The sequence below is a fragment of the Solanum pennellii genome, chromosome 12 (genome assembly GCF_001406875.1).
Source record: "Solanum pennellii chromosome 12, SPENNV200".
Classification (NCBI taxonomy): Eukaryota; Viridiplantae; Streptophyta; class Magnoliopsida; order Solanales; family Solanaceae; genus Solanum; species Solanum pennellii.
Window position 1 is genome coordinate 61,725,882 of NC_028648.1, and position 8,579 is coordinate 61,734,460.

The 8,579-nt window shown below is 37.4% G+C and overlaps 1 pseudogene; it reads left to right on the plus strand.

Annotated features, from left to right (window-relative positions):
- Positions 1–4,931: 4,931 nt before the first annotated feature.
- The window catches only part of LOC114075335, a 42,798-nt pseudogene continuing 39,150 nt past the window's right edge, over positions 4,932–8,579 (plus strand).

An 8,579-nucleotide genomic window follows, 5' to 3' on the forward strand; every position in this document is an offset into this window, starting at 1 on the left:
CTCTCTCTCTAATTTGTGGTTACACGGGGTTTTTTTCCAGATCATCATGCCTCCAAGAAGAGTAGTCATCGATTGACCACGAAGAAGTGTTGAGGAACAAGAGGTCCCAAATGCACAAGATGTGCAACCCCAAGGAGAGGTTACCAATGCCGAATTCTGGGAAGCTATTCGGATGTTAAATCAGGTTGTGACAAACCAGGTTGGGCAACAGAGAGAAGATCGATAAGTAGGGGTTGATATCTCGAGATTTCGTGAGTTTCTAAGAATGAACCCTCTTAGTTTCACCGGATCAAGACCTATTGAGGATCAAGAGAACTTTGTGGAAGAATTAAAGAAGGTGTTTGAGGTAATGCATGTGGTGAATGCTGAGAGGGTTGAATTGTATGAATATCAACTAAAGTGTGTGACTAGAACATCGTTTGATGAATGGAAGGATGGTAGAGTTGAGGATGCACCACATGCAATTTGGGCTTGCTTCGAAGAAGCCTTTTTGGGGAGGTTCTTTCCTCGCGAACTGAAGGAAGACAAGGTGAGGGAGTTCCTTACTCTTAAATGGGATTCCATGAGTGTACTGGAGTACGGGATGAAGTTCACCCAGCTATCATCTATGCTTCGGAGATGGTGAAAGACATGAAGGGAAGAACGAGTCTGTTTGTTGCAGGGTTGGTTCGCGCTTCAAGTAAGGAAGGCAGCGCTGCCATGTTAATAGGTGACATGGACATATCAAGGATGATGGTATATCTTCAAAAAATTGAAGAAAAGAAGGTGAAGGATAGAAAAGAGTACCGAAATAAGAAGGCAAACACAGGGAATGAGTCTGGCCAACAGAAAGGTGGTTCAAGCCGACCACTATTCCAAAAAATAAAAGGGATATGCACAATCATCTGCTACTGCACTTGTACCCAGAAACCGAGGTGAGTATAGAGGTCACATTTCGCAACACTGCAAGGCTAGACCGGCCCAATCTCAAGGTAGTGTGTCACAAAGAGGAAGTGGGAGTTCGCCGTGTGGTAGATGTGGTAGAATCCACCTTGGCAAATGTCGTGATGGCCAAACGGGTTGTTTCAAGTATGGCAAAAAGGGTCATTTCATGAAAGAGTACCCTAATAATAATCAAGGTGGTGAAAATAAAGACAATAGAGCCCAATCTTCGTCAGTTGCTACACAAAACAGGGCTGCACCAAGAGGAGTCATGTTTGGTACCGTCGAAGGGGAAAATCTCCTCTATGCAATCACTAGCCGCCAAGAGCAAGAGAACTCTCCAAATGTTGTCACGGGTATGATCAAAGTCTTTAATTTTGATGTTTATTCTTTATTAGACCCAGGAGCAAGTTTATCCTTTGTAACTCATTATGTTGCAAATGAAATTCTCCCTAAAAAGATTTGTGAACCTTTCTATGTTTCTACACCTTTTAGGGAGTCTATTCTAGAGGAAAGAGTCTATCATGATTGTCCTGTTTCCATCAATCACAAGAATACCATGACTGATCTAGTAAAATTGGACATGGTAGACTTTAATGTCAGTTTGGGTATGGATTGGCTCCATGTATGTTATGCATCAATAGATTGCATAACTCAAGTTGTAATGTTTCAAATTCCAAATGAGTCAGTCATAGAGTAGGTTAGTAGTTCATCAGTGCCTAAGGGTCATTTCATTTCGTACCTTAAGGAAAGAAAGTTAGTTTCTAAGGGGTGCATCTATAACTTAGTCAGAGTTAATGACAAGTGTTGAGGTACCTTCCCTTAAGTCAGTTTCTATTGTCAGTGAGTTTTCGGAAGTCTTTCCTGATGACCTACCCGGAGTCCCTCCCGAAAGAGAGATAGACTTCAGTATAGACATCGTCCCAGAAACTCTTCCTATCTCTACTCTGACATATAGAATGGCACCAATAGAGTTAAAATATCTAAAGGAACAGTTGAAAGATCTACTAGATAAAGATTTCATCCAACCAAGTGTCTCACCTTGGGGCACTCCAATCTTGTTTGTTAGGAAGAAGGATGGGTCCCTTAGGATGTGTATAGATTACCGTCAGTTGAATAAGGTGACCATCAAGAATAAGTATCCTCTTTCAAGGAAGATGATCTTGTTGATCAACTTCAGAGTGCTTCTTTATTTTCTACGATTGACTTCCAGGCTATCATAAATTGAAAATAAGGGAATGTGATATTCCAAAGACAGCTTTTAGAACAAATTATGGGCATTATGAATTTTTGATTATGTCCTTTGGTGTTAGAAATGCACTTGCAGTGTTCATGGATCTCATGAATAGAGTCTTCAAACCTTATTTAGATCTGTTTGTCATCATCTTCATTGATGACATACTGATTTATTCAAGGAATGAAGAAGGTCATGCTATTCACCTAAAGATTGTTCTTCAAACGTTGAGAGACAAAGAATTGTATGTCAAGTTCTCCAAGTGTGAGTTTTCTCTTATGTATGTGGCATTCTTAAGCCACATTGTTTCTGGTGAAGTTATTAAAGTTGACACTCAAAAGATTGAGGCAGTTCAGAGTTGTTCTAGACAAACATCTCCAATAGATATACGGTGTTTCTTCTGTTTTGTTGGCTATTATAGGAGGTTTGTTGAAGTATTCTCATCTACCTACTCTCCTTTGACCAAGTTAACTCAAAAGAAAGTCAAGTTTCAATGGTATAAATCCTGTGAGAAAAACTTTTAGGAGTTGAAAAGGAGATTGATTACCGCTCCAGTTTTGACCTTACCAGAGGGTACTTAAGGCTTCGTGGTGTACTGTGACGCATTAAGAGTTGACTTGGGTTGTGTGTTAATACAGAATGTCAAGTTTATAGCTTATGCCTCTAGACAGTTGAAGGTTCATGAGAAGAATTATCCAACTCATGACATAGAATTGGCTGCAATAGTGTTTGCTTTGAAGATATGGAGTCATTATTTGTATAGTATTTATGTGGATATATTCACTGATCACAAAATCCTCCAATATGTGTTCACTCAGAAAGAGCTCAACCTTAGACACAGAAGGTGGTTGGAATTACTCAAGGATTATGACTTGAGTATTCTTTACCACCCAGGTAAGCCTAATGTGGTTGTTGATGCCTTAAGCAGGTTGTTCATGGGAAGTGCTTCCCGTGTCGAAGAAGAAAAGAGGGAGTTAGCAAAAGATGTGCACAAACTTTCACGTTTGGGAGTCAGACTTATGGATTCCACAGAAGGAGGCTTAGTGGTGACCGATGGGGATGAATCATCGTTAGTGTTAGAGGTGAAAGAGAAGCAAGACCAAAACCTTATTTTGCTTGATTTGAAGGCGAGTTTACATAACCAAAGAGTATTGGCCTTCGAACAAGGGGGAGATGGTGTGTTTCAGGGTAGATTATGTGTACCGAAGGTGGATGGACTTCAAGAGAGGATCTTGGAGGAGGCTCATAGCTCCAGATATTCCATTCATCCGGGTTCCACCAAAATGTAATGTGATTTAAGAGAAGTATATTGGTGGGAACGCATGAAGAAAGATATTGTTGAGTTTGTTGCCAAGTGTTTAGATTGTCACCAAGTGAAAGTACAACACCAAAGGCCCAGAGGTTTAGCTAAGAATATAAAACTTTCGGAATGGAAGAGGGAGATGACTAATATGGACTTCATCACAGGCTTACCAAGATCACAAAAGCGACATGATTCTATTTGGGTGATTGTAGACAGAATGACAAAGTTAGCCCATTTCTTGCCGGTAAAGACTACCTATTCGGCTGAAGATTATGCTAAGTTGTACCTTCAAGACGTGGTAAGATTTCATGGAGTTCCAGTCTCAATTATTTCAAATAGAGGTGCACAATTTATTGCACATTTCTAGAAATCTTTCCAGAAAAGTTTGGGTTAAAAGGTGAATTTGAGTACTGCTTTTCATCCTCATACAATGGACAAGCCGAACGTACTATCCAAACCTTGGAAGATATGTTTAGATCTTGTGTGATCGACGTCAAGGGAAATTTGGATGATCATATACCTCTCATTGAGTTCGTGTACAACAATAGCTATTATTCGAGCATCTAAATGGATCCATATGAAACTCTTTATGTGAGAAGGTGAAGATCTCCTATTAGGTGGTTTGAAGTTGGCGAAGCAAGTTTTATAGGACAGATTTAGTTCACCAAGCTATGGACAAGGTGAAAGTGATTCAAGAAAGGTTGAAGATAACATAAAGCCGCCAAAAGTCCTACACAGATGTTAGGAGAAAGCCTTAAGAATTTGAGGTAGATGATTGGGTGTATCTAAAGGTTTCACCTATGAAAGGATTTATGAGGTCTGGTAAGAAGGGAAAACTTAGTCCTCGGTATATTGGGCCTTATAGAATCTCCAAGAGAGTGGGCAATGTAGTTTATGAGTTGGAGTTATCCCAAGAGTTAGCAGTGGTTCATCCGGCATTCCATACTTCTATGTTGAAGAAGTGCTTGGGTAATACTGCATTGATAGTACCAACAGAGAATATGGGTATTAAGGATATCCTATCCTATGAAGAAGTTATCATTCAGATTTTGGATCGTCAAGTTCGTAAGTTGAGGACAAAAGAAGTTGCCTAAATCAAGGTCCTTTGGAGGAACCAATTTGTTGAAGAAGCAACTTGGGAAGCAGAGGAGGATATGAAGAAGATATATTCACATCTCTTTGAATCCGAAGAGAATGCAAATCAAGGTACTAAATTCTCTTCTTAGCAGTTTATAAGAATATGTATGAACATATTATTACTTGTTGTGTTGTTGAGTGTTGAAATGATGTTACTGCCCGTAACTTAGAGAAAGAATTTTCATTCGAGAAGAATGTTCCCAAGGGGAAAATATTTTAACACCTCGTATTCTATAATAAACAGGTTAATCTAAGAAAAACAGGAAGAATCAAATTTGGAAATTAGGAAATCTGGAAAATCTCAAGATTTCAAAAGTGAGTTTTGGTCAATTTCAAATGGCCATAACATCCAGCTCAGGAAGAGTTTGGGTGAGTTCTTTATATTGATGGAAATCTCATCGGAAAATATTTCGAAACGATGCCAAGCTTGCAAATTTCTAAGGTTGTATGAGAGAGATATGACCTTCGAAAGTTGTAATGTTGAGTAGGGAAGTTCCGAATCCGGATTTGTTAAGGGTGTTTTGGTCTTTTCCTAAGTCAATCATTAATTTAGTTCTTGGGGTAATATGTTGGAGTCTTAACTGATACCATTCATTTTTAACACTTAGAAAATAAGCTAGGGCTTTAAAAGAAAGGATAAAAGGGGAGAAGGGAGAAGAAGACGCAAGAACGCCAAGAATTCGTTGTGTGGATTTCGTCAGGGGTGATCCGTAACAGGTTTGTGATATCATTCGGTGTTGGGTTCTTTCACCCACACGCCAACATGATTCATTACAGTAATTTAGAATTAATTTAAAATAAATCTTGAAGTTCTTGATGAAAAGTTGAAGTTCTTGTTGGTTGCTTTGTAGTTGATCTCTAGTAGTTTTGATTCCTGTTTCCAGACTGTTTTCGGGTCTAAATTATTGGTAATGAGTTATTTATGGATCCTAAGTGTTTGGGGTGGGATTCATGAGAGTTTGGGAAGGTTTAGAGATGAATAACAAAGAAGAAAGTCGGAAAAACCCGCCTTATAGACACTAGGGCGTCGTGCCTCCAAAGCGCCTTTGGACAGAGTCTGTCCATCAGGATCTAATGTGCCGCGCCTGCCCGAGCTCCTAAGGACAGCCTCTCTCCATCAGGCTCTGGCGCTCCGCGCCTCTCAAATTCCCTTGACCCCTTGGAGACCCTATTCTTTTCCTATCTTTTCGTACTAGTTCCTAAGTGATGTACCCTTCATCCTAGTTGATTCCAAACACTCTAGAGTACATCTAAACATCATGAAATAATCTATAAACATGAGATCATGATCCTTGAATCCATAATTAAGTTCAAGGGAAGTTAAGATCAAAGTCAAAGAAGTTAAGAGTCATAGTCTAAGAGTTAAGAAGCAAGTCAAAGTATGTTCTAAAAGTTTTCAAAGGAGTCTTACACAATCATATTTAACTTTGTTTTAGAACTCAAGTTTCAAGTTAAGGAGCAAGAGCTGAGTTCATTTCTCAAAAGTTATAATGGAACTAAGTATTCCCTAAAGGTTTACAGATGTTTCACATTTGAATAAAAAGGGAACTAGAAGTTCCAAAAGAGTTTTGAACAAAAAGGGAACATTGATTCCAAGAGGAGCTTCTTAAAGATAAAGGATTTAGCAAATTATCTCAACCCAAAGAAAAGAAAGTTTCAATTAAAGAATGAGCTAAGGTACATTTTGGGAGTATTATTGAGAATCGATGTGGGGATAAGAGTTCATATCAACTCAAGTCTCCATGCAAACCATGTAGCCACCATGGGTATTGATGGGTCATACTTTTAGATGATCACATAAGGGGAGCTATTGGATCCACTAAGTTGAGTAAGGTCATATACTGATGGAAAGGTGTAGGATGGTCCTCTTGCAACGTGAGGTAAGACGGTGTACCATCACATAGGCTCATAGTGATAGTTACCATCACATAGGCTCATAGTGATAGTTGTCAGTAAGAGCATCTCTCACAAAGTTATATTACTTTTGTATACAACTAAAGTTGTGTTTGTTATTGCATTTATTTAACGAACGAAGTTGTTTTACTGTTTTATAAGCTTTTTTATGTACCTCACATGTTTTTTAAACTGCTTTATATGTATATCCTTCGAGTTAAGTATATTCTTGAGTTGAGTAGAGCCAAGGTAAATCCATCTAATTCTCTCAAGCTTAAGTCATCGTTTATATCTCCAACTCGCATACTTATACATTCAATGTACTGATTCCACTTGGCCTGCATCATTTTATGATGCAGAGTCAGGTACCCAGGATCCGCACACGGCACTTCGTTGATTCAGACTGAATCCCAGAGTTAGTGGTGAGCCTCTTTGCATTTGGGAGGACATCCTTTTTCATTTCTTTATTAGTTTAGCTTTTAGGATGTTGTGGGGTCTTTCCCAACATCCCTCTTCAGTCAGTTTAGAGGATTCGTATACAAGTATTTTAGTTTGGAGTTGTTGTCTGTTTTTGGAGACTTAAATGCCATTTTTCCCAGATTTATGATATGAGGTACTTTCTTTTAAAGATGTCTTATTCTTGTTTAAGTTCAGTTTAGTTTGCGGTTGAGTTAAGTAAGTCAGGACAAGGGTTCGTTTGAGGGCCAACAATGGTTTTCGAGAGCCGGTTCCGCCCAGGGTGTAGGCTCGGGGCATGAAAGAAAACTTCAGAAATAGAATCTACAAAGAAATTGAAGAGGAATACAAAGAGAAAACAAAAAATTACCTCAAAATTGCAGTAGTACTTAGAGAAGCTCGAAGATGAAAAGATGTAGACACAAAATATTGGACAATCAAAAGAAAAGATAGATTTAAAAATTCAACTTAGTTCACTTCATTTTCCAAAATTGAGCATCAAATTTCGCAAAGAAGAAGAAAAATTATTCTTATGTCTTCTTTTCCCCCTTTGCTTATTACAACAACAGATTTCCAGATAGGAATTGGTTCAAATGCAGAAACAAGAAAAGAGGAATGTTGTGTTTTGGGTGGAAATCAAATATCTTTCACAAAGACAAAAATTACTACATGTCAAAAGGAAAAGAAAGATGATAAAATGAAATACATGCACGTGGTTGAGAAAGAATGTAAAGGAACAAAATGGGCCCCAATTACTAGTATAATTTACTTTACTTTTGGTACAATTGATTGATGTTATGATAGTCCTTTTCTTATTCACTTATATATAAGGGTCATAATGTGTTTATCATACCTCAAAGTTTAAGTTTTATGTTAATAATATGTTACGAAATATTAGTTAACAAAAACGGAGAAAAGGAAGAATAGAAGAAAGGGAGAAAGTGACGGAATATATAGAGAATGTATAGTAAGAGTAATAAAATGAAGGAAATAAGTCTTCTTCTCTATTTTTTGTGTGCACGGGTATTGCTCTTTTTATAGATAAACATATTCTTGAAGATATGAACTTTCTATGTTAATGGACCTTGGACAGAGGCTTATTAAGGATTTCATCTACATGGGTAGATAATCACGAAAAATATACTTTAAATACAAATTAGATTGATTTGACTTTAATGTTTTTAATCTGAACCATAAAATATAAAAATAATAGGTCCAAAGTATATAGTACTACTAATTTTAAATTTTGATATAAGCATATGATTTAATTATATAAAACTTTATAGTGCTATTTTTTTAAAGAACTTTTCAATGTAAAACACTTGAAAATTTTGGAAGATTAAAGGGAAAAACAAAAGAAAAATTAGTTGAAACGTCAAAAAAATGATAACCACTTGGAGAGTTGTTACTCAAAAAGACAAGTGCACTCAATCATCATTTTATTATTGTATGATACTTTAAACATGGATTCACACATCTATAGTAAAATATGTTTTAAAAAAATATAGCATTATTATATATGATCTAGAGAGGGGAGCATGAGTTCACGTGAACCCACGACACCCCCTCTAGATATGCCTCTAACCCTAGACATACATACATACATACATACATACATACATACATACATACATA